This window comes from Polypterus senegalus, chromosome 11 (assembly GCF_016835505.1).
Source record: "Polypterus senegalus isolate Bchr_013 chromosome 11, ASM1683550v1, whole genome shotgun sequence".
In the NCBI taxonomy this organism is placed as follows: domain Eukaryota; kingdom Metazoa; phylum Chordata; class Cladistia; order Polypteriformes; family Polypteridae; genus Polypterus; species Polypterus senegalus.
In genome coordinates this window covers 112234632-112248142 of record NC_053164.1, presented here as the reverse complement: position 1 = coordinate 112248142, position 13511 = coordinate 112234632, and the positions used below count along the sequence as shown (strand labels likewise).

Below are 13511 nucleotides of genomic sequence, written 5' to 3'. Positions count from 1 at the left end.
CAATTGATTTCGCAGCAGTCAGGAGGAACGAAACGGGAAAGGGGGAAAGTAGTCACAGTGCGGGGATGGTAATAATTTTACTCCACTTGTTCATGTATTTTATATCTTGAGATTTAAGATGTAATCCTCAGGGATGTGTGAGATGAAGGTAAGATAGTGTATGTGTAAGAATAAAGTGAGGACAAGAGGGTGAACTCCCCTACATCTATCTGAATGGTAAGAGCCCAATGCCTTTAGGCAAGTGGGTAGGAAAGACTTAAAAGGGCTCACTGCCATTAGTAGGGAGGTTAGTGTTGAGGATAAGTGTCGCTGTTGTGCATATTGCAAAGGTTCATTCTTTCCCCATGCTGTAGGTTGTCCTATAGGTATTTGTTCAACCTTTTTAAGCCAAGGAGTCTCCTAGATTTTGGGGAGGGCTTCAGCACTTGGGAAGAGATAGGTTTTGGCTGCTACAAAGACATTGGGCCAATTATTTGACCATGTTCTTTCTACCATTTTTTTCTCTTTTGGCAGCTTTGGACTGTGTGTACTTTTTATGAGCCCTTGCCTATAATTACTATGCATGAATGTTTTCAGTAATTTATTAAATTTGTCCTGTTTGTTGGATGCGACTATTTTGTCTTGCTTGATTGCTATTTTATTTTTATTGGATTGTTTGTTACTTTATGACTTTTTTTTGTTTGTGGATTTTTGTCCGTTATCTCACCCGCAAATAGTTGTTTAAGATTTTTCCTGCAATAAACATTGGTGACTTTAATTTCAAGAGACTTTGTAGTTTATCTGGGTTTTGGGATACCTTGAGTGCCTTCTGGCTATGAACTACTAGCGGACACTGACCGAAGACAGTGTATTGTGACAGTTTATGGCTAAATACACAGAGAATAGGAAATCAAATTAATATAGCCTGGTAAGCAGGCAGAGTAACATTTTAGCCGAATTAAACAACAACAGATTTTACCTTAATTGCAAACTATTACTCCAGGTGTAAAAAAAAATCAAAACACTATGTGCTGTAGAGGGCAATACTCTTAGAATAAATTCATCTAGCAGTGTGGATTATTCAAATGTAATGGAATCAAGAGTCTTAGACAGGTTTGCTATAGAAAAACAAATACTTTTTTGCTGACCTATAGACCTTCCGAAGATACTATAAATGGCCAAGTCAAAAATACCACTGGCTCTTCAAGGGTGTCATCAATGGTAAATTATAAGATAAATGGGCTAAAATTAACTATTCTACTTTTTATTAAAGGAATAAAGGGTTAACTTTACAATTTACAGCAACATGTAAAAAAAAACTACAGTATTTTGGATTTATATACACATACTCTAGTAAACTATTTTAGCATTAGTATAGTAGTTAGTAGTTAGTATATGAAATCTATACACTTGTTACACTCTTGAAATATACAGTATGCATGCCACGTCATACTATTTTCTAAACCCCACACACTACAGCCAATTTAGTGTCGCCAATCCACCTAATCTGCTTGTCATTGGACTTTGGGAGGAAACTGGTGCAACCAGTGGAAACCCACACAGACACAGGGAGAATACACAAATTTTAGGCAGGGGGGAAACTGTAAACACTCAGAAGAATATTAGGAAAGAAGACTAGAACTGAAGGCCAAGCAGAAAATATTTTATATAACCAAGACTTGCTGGAGTATTCTGGTTACTGAAAGAAAAAATTAGAAAAAATGGCTGTGACATGGCAACAATTTTCAGTTCACAAACCGTTCACTGTACCAGACTATCTGGACACAGATGGAGAGCCAACATATCCACAACAGACCAGAAACCTGCTCAAGGTCCAGTTGTACTACGACTTGTGTTTGGGTTAGTTTTAGTGTATGAGACAAAATAACCTAATGTTTCTAATCTGTTTTGAACAGTAAAGATATTGAAGACACTACATACCCAAGTGCAGACTGAAGTCAATTAGATAATAATAAAAAAAAAAAAATCAGGCACTTAAAATCATCTGAATTTTTTATGAGTACAAGAACTTAATGAAATAAAAAAAGACAGACGTGTCTGAGACCCACCAGCAAAACAAGTGACATCTCATGCTGCATTCAAAATGATCAGAGAACAAACTAAACCATTTTGGAAACTCTGATCAGCAATTATCCAGCTACCCTTCAAATTTCTATGTATCTTGAAATTTCTTTTTCCATTACAGAATCATTTAGAGCAAACAGTCTACCCCAGACAACATAAGCCACAATTAGGAACTAACTTTAGACATGATGCCCCATCACAGAATATTATCGAAAATATGGAGTCAATTTAAAGTCTCTAATTAACCTGGTGCTTGCTTTTGGAATGTGGGAAACAAAAACAAAATAATTACGCAAAACCAATGTGAAAACAGTGAGAATATGCAAACTCCACAAAGACCGTAACTGAGCTGTAAATCAAACCCAAATTACTAGAAGCAAAAATGTCACTCAGTGACCCACCATACCAGTAAAGCTGTGCAATGCCAATGCACAATTTTAGGCAGATACTACAGGTAAATGTCACAGCATATGAAAAAATGACATCTGCTGACTGATGCGTTAAACACTGCTAAAATTGATCCAAATGAATGGATGAGTGGCTGCTGGCCACCAGTGATTTTAATGTGCTAAAGCATAGAATAATAAAAGATTTTACTCAGATTTGTATTATACAGAAATGTAAAAAATAAGTCTAGTGACGAATATATTTGTATACTTGCATATTGTTCATATACTGTACTCCAAAATTTAATGTCCGATGTGTATATGTGCCACTGGTGGCCATATTATGATTATGTTCAATCGAAATATATTTACTGTGCCAAAACCAAATTGCTTCACACTATAGTAAACTCTAGAACACATATACTCATAAATGTGCATTATAGGTGTACAGGGTTATTATTGTGATTGTGTATGAAAGATAGTGAAATTCTTACTTGCATGTGCAAATCAACCCAATTCATTCTAAAGATTTTTGTTCTAATTTATAGCATTTCCAGGATAGCATCAGTGTGACAATGCAAATCTCCTAATTACACTAAAGGGTTAAAGATCTTGAGGAGACAGCATACCCAAGTGCAGACCGAAGACAGTTAGATATATAAAAATAATAATTATCAAATTAACAAAGAAAAAAGAAAACTTCCTTCTCTAGACCCGCTTTGGCCATTAAAACAGTCATAGGATAACCCCAGCAGGTATAGGTACAAAGCAGAAATCAACCCTGAATAGGACATCTTAAAACCTATGGGATTTAAAATGTGTTCTTTAGGTTTGTTTACTTTGTGGTGGATTACAGTAAGGCCCAAATAACACTGCTTCTTTCAATTCTGAGAATAGATCATGATGTAAGTTCTTTTTTTGTTTTACTGCATTTTTTCATTAGCAGTTAGCTTAGATTCGCAAAGGCAGTGTGAAAATGGAATCTTTTAATTGAATTATTGTGCCACATTCCAACAGTAGCAATCAACACTACTTTAAATAGGTTTTCATAGAGGTAGGAATTTCAGCTGATTTTCCAATTGTTTTTGCTTGGTACTAACACAATGGCAAGAAAACAATCAGAGAAAATCAACTGTCACACATAAATAGCAATTCAAAAGAATGACTGGCCCATTTACCATATTTCAATTTTATACACCCAAATCACACTTCACGAAATTGCTAAAGTCTACAGCAGTCGTTATTGCACTAGTGCAAACTGCATACATGGCACTTAATTAACTGCACTCTTTTTACACTCATCATTTATTCTTCTTCTATGCATTTCATACTGTTCTTTGAATGTTAATGTTAGCTGTAAGTGATTATACATATTTTAGAACATTATGCACAGCAGTGCATTTTTGGCAGTAATGACATATGTGCTACCAACCTTTAATAAAACACATATAGATCTACTTAAAAATACCATATGATATAAAAAAAACAAACATAAGCATTTGGCATAAGGGCAGTGATGCATGGACCACCTACCCTTGCAATCACTTCAGGGTAGCGCAGCTGTCAGCATCTAAACTGATTCTTTCACTCTAAAAAGGCAATAAAAAGACAGATGATCGTATGCAATTTCTTTTTGCTTTGTTGAATAAGTTTGACTTGATTGTATGGGTTGTTTTCTTCAAATAAAATAAATAAATACATAATAAATTAATACTGCGGTGGGTTGGCACCCTGCCCAGGATCGGCTCCTGCCTTGTGCCCTGTGTTGGCTGGGATTGGCTCCAGCAGACCCCCGTTACCCTGTATTCGGATTCAGCGGGTTAGAAAATGGGTGGATGGATAAATTAATAAAAATACTGTGAAAGTTAGGGGGCACCACTGAGCCCCAAACAAAAGCACAAAAATAAATAAAGGGGGTTTCATTACAATAATACCTTGGTATAACAGTTATACAAGTTGTATCTTCTTTCTTTCTGTACAGCTGCTCCTCCAGGCGAGTGTTGCCCGTCTCCGCTCACAACACCGAATCCATGGACAAGGCAACGCAGTCTGTTCTATGGAGGACCCAAGAGTACTTCCGGTGTCAAGGCTTCACCCATTGGGAGCAGTTCTGGGTTATACATAAGTCCCAAATAGTAAGGAATGTAACTCCCTGCTGCAACCCCTAGTGGCATATACTGACCCCAGCAAGGCTGTGCTACTGGATTACAATTCCCAGCACTCACCGCTGGTGCCCGAATGGGTACCGATATCCAGGGCTGCTGCCATCTAGCATATGGGGGAGACAATAACCTGAATGTATTGCCCTCCCCTGTCCTTCCATATTATTGGGATCCCTGCCAGGTAAGGCTACCAAGTCAACTTCAGCTGTGACTCTGATCCTCAGGTGTCGTCCCTCACAAGATATAAGATCAAGCCACTTGAAATTTGAATATGACAATTCAGAAGATAATGGAAGACTGATATTTCTTTAAGAAACATATTGTGTGATTAATAGCTGACAATAGGTTATTAATTGACGGTTATGTAATGGTAAGCTGAAAGAAAAAAATTGACCAAAACCGCAACCTTGAAATATTAACTTATGAGATAAACCTCCTAGCCAAAGAGAGTTTGTACTGCAGACAGGTGGTTGATACATTAACAATGTCAATGTTTTAATGTTTTCTCCAATCTGGACATCCTAGCACAACATGGTCTCAGGTCCAATAAAATATGAAGATTTCTCTTCAGTTCACACACATTCACAGTAAGGAAAGCGATGACGGTTACTTTTGTAGGTACAAATATATCAGTCTCCACAGGTAATCTTTGAACAGGTAGCAATACGGACAGTTTGCAAGTGTTACTATAAATATTACACTTTATAAAGCCTGAGGGGTGGCAGTGCATACGTACAATAGCTTTGATGCAAATTCTGTAGTACACTAGACTGTAAATGCCAAATTTATTGCTTTGGAAATGAGATTGTCAGTGGCTAATTACAATTTTTTTTATCCCTTCATATTACTATAATGATCTGCAAGTAGATTTCTTATGAATTCATCCTACATTGCCCCAAATTTTCAGGAGTTCACCATTCTAGAAAGGTCCAATTCACTTTGTTTCATTTGTCACTGCTGAAACAGGATTCATCTGACAATAACATCTTAAAAGCATTGTGAAGTGAGTAGACAAAGGGTTTCTGGCAACTGCATAACCAGATACACCTCCGAGGGTTTTGACGATGTGTTGTCCCTCAGCATCCATATGGTGGGTATTGCTTAAGCTATTTAGGCCAATGGAATGACTGTAGTCACTAAGTCCATGGGAAAGGAAGTTCACGAGTGAGTACAAGAAGAGTGGTAGGCTAGTCTTATTGCCAGTATTATTTCATGTAGGTAATAAGGGAGGCAAAAACAGGAACTAAACATGTCAGCGCATCATTTGAATAAGTCATCACTGACTCACACATCAACTTTTATCCTAATACTTAAAACAGTATTAAGGAATTCTGACTATCAAGACACTGCAGTCGTAGGAGCTGAGGCTCTTCCTGAAAGCAAATTTTAAATTCCACTGCTCTAACAAAGAATGCAAAAAAGTAGCCATTTAAAAGCTAGAATGCCACCTAAACCAAGCAGACAGAATGCAATGGCTCAATGCCTTATTTGTCTTCTAAGACATGAATTTCAACAGGCCTAACAAATGCAAACAACAAGTCCCAGTCATGAAAGATAAGCTGAAACTGACTCTTCCAAGGAGAGCAAAGGCCCTAAGGTGACAATGAATTTACATTACTGCTATAAAAAACAGTTCAAACATGAAACAGACTGAGTACAGCACACCAGAAATTCAGATTTGTTATATGGGTTTTTTCACAATCCTCAGACTGATCAGGGACTCTAATTTAGCCTTCACTGATTGTGTGTGGGAATATTCACAAGCGTGTCCTGTGATGGACTAGCACCTGCAGGACAAAGTAAGCACTACCCTGTTTTACTAGGTCTACAGTGCCACGAAAGGCCTTATCTGTTAAAATAAGACTTAACAGAGAGGCACAAGTCCAGATGCTCCACTTCCACTTCCATTCCAGAAGGACACATACTATATTTGTGTAGCAAATGATTCTGCAGCTCTACCATTAGCCAGCTTTTGGTCACCTTGCCTTCTAAATTCCAATTAACCAAAGATGAGCTGACATGTCTACAAAGCAAAGAGGTGCCTAATAGGACATGCTGAACACACTAATGCATCTATAAGCACACATGTGCATGGCAATGAACTGTAATACAATAAACAGAAGCTTCAGCCTCTCTTAAAAACAGCATCTCATACTTCTCATACTTCGTTTGAAGCCAAGAAGTTGACCCATTCCCGTTGGAGAGGGAAGATTTTCTCAGGCACCTCTTTAAGGATTGATAGGACTCTTTGTGAGCCTGGAAGCTACTGTTCTTAGAGCTCCTAAAGCTGGATGCCCTAGAATTTCTTTGAAAAACCTTAAGAAGGAATCACTAGCTTAAAGATCAATTCTTGCAAGCTTAAGCTTTGAACCAATGAAGCAGCCCAGTTTGGACACAGCAAAGCTAAGGAGGACGATGCTTCAACACAGACATGGTCAAAGTCCATGTGACAATGACAAGGAGTGTATTCCACCGCAAACAAACTTCTTGATTTGAACCCAGAGACAATACATGCACATCCACACGGCATCAGTCATCATAATTAAAGGCTTGGAGTTATAAAACTGTTTATTTGTTCCAAGACACATTAGAACTCCAAGTAAACAACCACCAAAAAACCTGCTTTTTCATGTTTGATTTTTACTGTGTAACAATCTCTTGATTTATTATGTCATATAAAGCTTAAACTTTTACAAGCTTTCAACTCATTTTAAGGCAAAATGCCTCGAGGCAAACCTTCACAGTTTAGACATCTCTCGCCCATGGTTATGCATTAGAGCAAGACGCTGCCTGTGACATTAACCTAAAATTGAAAAAATTAAACACTTAATAAAAAAGCTTGTAAAATCAGGAGACTCCGGAAAAACATTTAAACAAATTAAGAACAGCCTCTTCTGCGGTAAATGTTAGTCTGTTTTGTCTGTTTTATGTCTTGACTTTTAAGCCATTATTTAAGCAATGATCCTATTTCTACAGTATAACCCTATTGTGCATATCAAAAAGTTGTTTTATTCTGTTTCTTAAAATCATCATACTTCAGATAGCTTGATACAGGTTTAATTGCTGGAAATCATCCACAGAGAAAGGTGAAGACAATAAAGTTTTAGGCTTATCTGAAGGTCTCACTGATCAATAACATTCTTAAAAGCAAAACTTTCTAATAAAAAAACAAGCTACAGAAGTCAGGGCCTTGATTACACAGGTTCAATGAAAGGATGGAAGTACATATATACTTTTTATATAATACAGTGAAAAGGATAGCAACACTTGAGTGTAGAACAGAGTAAATAATGTTATATTATAATGGAGTTATCATAATACCAAAATTTCAAAGTTCGATACGATATTAAGTACTGAAATTCAACATCTAATACAGTATGTAATGCACCTATTCAAAAATTATAAATAAAATGCAATACTATATGCATTACACTGTTAAAAATAAATAATAGAATATTAGTCATTAAAGCATAGGAATAATTAAGTACAGTAGTTATGGTGCATTACAACCCATTCCAAAAACTATAGGGTGGTCCAGATCTAATTATGCCATTTTCATTACGCTATAACTTAGTAAGTTTATTACATAGAAAATCATCCGAAAAATCCCAGACCATCGAGAAGTGTGCGAAGTGACGACATGAAGAATCGTCTTTGCGCTGAACTGGAATCGTCCCCGCATAAATCAAAATCATCCAGACGATCTGGATCTGCACCACCCTGTACATTTCCCATCCACCTGCTGTAATAATCTTACATCAGATGTGAAGTTTGAGTTGGTTTCTCAAATAGTATGAGGAAACTACAACAAACCAGGGTTGTCATCAAACTAGAAAAAAAAAATCATCAAATCAAAATCATTGCTGTGCTGAGCAGCTCTTTTTGTGATACAGTTCAAAAGAAAATGTACTGCACTGCTGCATTCACACAGGCCTCACCTGTGAGGCGGCTACCACAAATATAATCAACATGCACACCAGCAGCACCACATGTCACCAAATGTCTACGCCAGCAGTTGTAGATCAGCAGTTTTAGAATGGAAATTATGATTAGATGCTAGCGTGGTTAACATGTAATATAAAGGGTTAAGATTAGGAGTAATTTAATGTTAGGAATTAGTGTTGTTAAAGGTAGGGGTTTGTGTGTTTATCATGTACTACAAACATAAAGTGACGTCAATTTCATCCTCAACTGCTGGTATATACATGTGGTGACCTATGGGGCTGTGGCTCTGCAGGTGGATACATCTCGTCACTGAAACCATAAAACCCCAATCAACTTTAACTTTAGTCACCATTCTAAAATTCAATTTCTACTATAATAACCGGAGTATATGAGCCCATGGGGGAGTAGTACCACTGTTCGTGCAGTTATGCAACTGAGCACTAAAAGGATGTAGCACCTTACATTATAGTAAATGTGATGAACTCTAACAATAAATTTGCACATTATAAAATAAATGAAAATTATGTGCTATGGTAGCACACTTCCTGGTGAAGGTTTGAAAATCGGGGGTGTGACAGAGCCCTAGTGCTAAACAGTACTTGCCCTGAATAATGAAAAAATTCTAGACCCCTGTCTTAAGGTGCTAAACATTTAATTGACTACAAAAAACATTTTAACATATAGAGAAACAACAAACATCACTTTCCTACTTTGACTTCAGCAGTTTATATGCTCATACTCATTAATGTTTCTGTAACTTAGTAATAAGATGCAATAAGAAGCAGGTCTGCAACTCTAGTTTTATGCATTTTACAGACTGAAGTTCTTGCATTTCCAAGTACAATGACAATTTTCGTAACGCAGAACTAAAGCTTTTTGGAATTGCCTTATATGTTTAGCTGTGTATCTACAAAAGAAAAGAACACCGTCAGGAACTGGCAAAGTTAACCCACTTTACTGTGTTTACTGACAACTTTCTTAATGGTGGTAAATAGAAAATAAACATGTATTGCATGTTACCCATTCTCACTTTATCTTACAGTTTATGTAAAACACACCAATGAATAAGGTGTAATGCTTTAATTGGAATAAACAGACTCCAGCAAATGTTGTATTTAGCACAGGGCTGGAGAGATGATTATACTTCTGTAATATGTCTTACATATTATAATTCCCAAAGGCCTTACAAATAAACAAATTAGGCCTACCGTTAATGAGGGGTACCAAATAAAATTTGCCGGTCTCTATGTTAATCTTATTAGGAACTCTTATTTTGATTTCCGGTGGATGACAGCATTAGCCATAACTGATTTTACTTATATAAATCAAATACGTTGAGCATCAACTCTGAAATAAGATGGCAAAGAGGGAACACTTGGAAAGGCCAACACAGTGCATCTATCATTGCTGTCGGAGGGAAAATATAAATCTGCATTTAAAATATTTATTTTATGTTACACGAATAACTACATCATTTACTTATCTTGCTTCACTTTTAAAAGTTGAATTTAATACAAGTTTGTAGAACATCTGTCCCCATGTACCATATAATATACTAGGCTTACCCGACTTTTAAGTTGACCACTTCTTAGGGCAGTTCAATATGTAGATCAATTTGATATTTTATACAAACTCATTAATTTGGTTATATTGCATTTGAGCGGTATTACTTTAATACTCGTAGTTTCTGTTATTTTTGTGATGAAATTTAAACTTTTTCTCTATATTGAGGTCGCCCTTTTGAACCCCCCGGATATTTACTACATGGTGAGGAATTTGTACTCCATCAACATTAATTATTTCCAGAGACATAATTTTGTCTATTTTTCCAGTGCATCGCGCACAAAAGCAAGGGAACGATGGGAGCACTAGAACTCTGCTCACATCATGTCGCTTCGCACCGCAAGTTGCAAGTAGTAAGTCTGTGATAAGCGGAATACCGCTACGCTTTCCACTCACGGGACAGAAGGACAATTACTACTGCTAATATATAGTAAGAAAGAAGAAGATATCTCACAGTCTGGAGTAGAAAATCATCTTTTACCTGGAAAAACGAAACTACAAATCCCATCGTGCATTGCAAAATGGACGGGGCGTGTGTGAAACTCCGCACCTGCGTATCACTCACGGGATGGAAAGGAAAATCCCGACCGCTTTTATATAGAAGGATATGAACAACAATGCTACGTTTCTTCAGAGCTAGCAGTTCCTATTCCATGCCACATATTCTTATACTCCCAAGTTCTTTCTGACCTCACTCTTTCTTTACACCAGCAGAAATTCTTATGTCTGGACAAAGAAACGGCTAAATGTCTCCTTGACTCTAGTTAGAAGTCACCATAACTGATTACAATGAAGATCTGGCTGTCTACCTTTAATAATTTGGTTATTTTAGAACTGTCTGTATCTTACATTTACTTATCTGGTGGCACCTTTATCCAAGGCATTTTATAGCATTTCAGATACAATTTGTTACAATTCTTTTTTTTTTATCCCCCAGTTAGAGCACTGGCAGGTGAAGTGAATTGCTCATGGTTACACCGTGTCAGTAGCAGGATTTGAACCCCTTATCCTATCTCTAATAAAGGAACATCTAGTCACTTCATGAATGACCGGGATTCTGCTGCTTCCTAATTTTAATCTTTTATGAGCTCAAACCTTTGATGTAATTGCTACCTGTGTTTGTTTGTAGTGGTATAGTCTGTGAAAAAAAATCTAACAGAATTAGCTTACAGAGATACATTTTTCCTTGATCCTTCTTGTGTCATTTTTTGTATTTGCCAGAAATATTCAGCTATCTGCAGGTCAGAAAAATCTATTTTTTTTCTTTGCTGCAATTCAAGAATGCCACCTGCTGTCTGTCCAACCCTGAATCTCCAACCATTAGCTTAAGCAGAATGGTTAACTGTGATGCCTCCCAGCTGAATCTTGGGATCAACTCACTGTACCTATACATATGAAATTTGCATGTATTGCCCATGTTTGTATAGGTTTTACTAACTCTTCCCAAATATATGTATGTTAATTAAAAACAATATATAAACTGGCCATGTATGCTCTATGAAGGACTGATACTCTGTCCAGGGTTGGTTTCTGTCTTGTGTCCCATGACACCAGAACAGGCATCAGCCTCCCAAGAACATGAAATGGACAAAGCAGGTACAATTTGGTGATGGTTTGGAAACCTGTTAACCTTATTCAAAGAGCAAAGGTTTTGTACGATTTCTTCATATGCAGAAGTCAAAAATAATATTTGACTGATATACTGTATAGCAGTTAAAATGGAAAGGGATTCCTTTACCCAACAACTCTTTTTCATTTGACACACCAATGCAAATCTGCTATCCAGAAACCCTTTTCCCAAAACAGCACTTTCACACAGCATCTCTTACGTAATTATAGAGTTGTAATCCTCTGCTCACAATTTTCACATCAAACAAATGTGTCTGCAGGAATCAACTAGGAGCACCAATTAATAGGGCGGAGGCACTACTTTAGTTTGTCACTTGAAAGAAACAAAGAAAAGCTTCCTTTATCAAGGATTTTCAAGCAGTTTCAAATAAACATACAGTATATCATGAAGAAAAACAGAACAAAGCACCCATCCATTTCATTATGCTGCACCAACCCATTAAACATTTTTCAGGCTATGTGCCAGCATTTGGCATTTCTCAGCAAGCCACTATGCAAAATGAGTCACCAAATGCATTGTAAGACAGATGATCATTTTTGTTGTTGTTATTGTCATTAAGGACCACTTTCTGCAGATCAGCAGTGAGTCTTTAACATTTGGACCTTCAACCAAAAGTTACTGTGTCCATGTAATGACTCATAAGATCCTCTACCAAAATTAGAGCACACTTTGCTTTTTTAAATTTGAAGCAAAACCTCATCTGTAATATAAGCTGTTTTTTTTTAACTTCTCATTTAACTATAGAAAAGTCCCTAGCATTTTACAACTTCAAGGTATAAAAACACACAGTAGGTCATAGCCACAGTGTGATTTGAGAGTAGCACCAAACCAGTAAAATAAGAAACATTTCATTGAAATATCTGCCTCAGGTTTATCTCACCTGGTGCTTTTTTAGTATGAAATACTGTTATTGCCTAATTAAGTGTGGAGGAATGCATTCTGCAATCTGCATGTGTGTGATTGACAGAGTTATGTCCTGGATACCATAACACTTAACATGAAAAAGATATTATGACAATATCTACATTCAGTAAACAAAGTATAACTTAATTGCTTGTGGTATTACTGCATGGCAATGTAATAGCATTCAATCTAATTGTGGTTTGGGGTAAGATTTCCCCATGATACATTACAAATAGTGCTCTTCCACTAGGCAAAGTGCCACTGACTCATAATTCCCCTTTTTACTTTCTCGTATACGAAGTGTTGGGAAAGTTTTGTAATCGTCCAAAAATCTGACCTTGAGATTTTTAAATTTTTAAATTATTAGTGACATTTTTTCTTCAAAAGGTAAATCCTTCTTAAAACAGTCAAAATGATTAAGTTGGAAGTGAAATAAATTTGAATGATATGCTTCTAGTTGAACTCTAATAAACACTGGCACTAGAATGGCATTATAAGATTAGTGTTCCCAGCCTGTGGTTTAGAATCAAAATATAGAGCTGATATATTTTTATAGTATAGAGCAGGGCTATTCAATTGGCGGCCCGCAGGCCACATGCGGCCCAGAATCAACCTCCGAGTGGCCCAGCCCGTGGTTCCGCCCATAGATAATAAATTAATATATATTATTCATAAATTGTTATAATATATATTATAATATAATTTAATATATATATTATATTAATATAAATATATAGTATATTAATATAAATATAAAGTATTTATTATGTCTGTGGTCCCGCCAAAAACGCGCATTCCTACGTAAATTACGTAGCCTGCAACACGTAAACAATGCAGTGCGTGCCGGTAGTAGCTTAG

General features: G+C 36.6%; 1 protein-coding gene across 1 annotated transcript in view; it reads right to left on the bottom strand.

Moving 5' to 3' along the window:
• LOC120539439 (synapsin-3-like) overlaps window positions 1–13511 on the bottom strand; it is an 842044-nt gene that overhangs the window by 757509 nt on the left and 71024 nt on the right. The gene's annotated exons all lie outside the window — the stretch shown is intronic.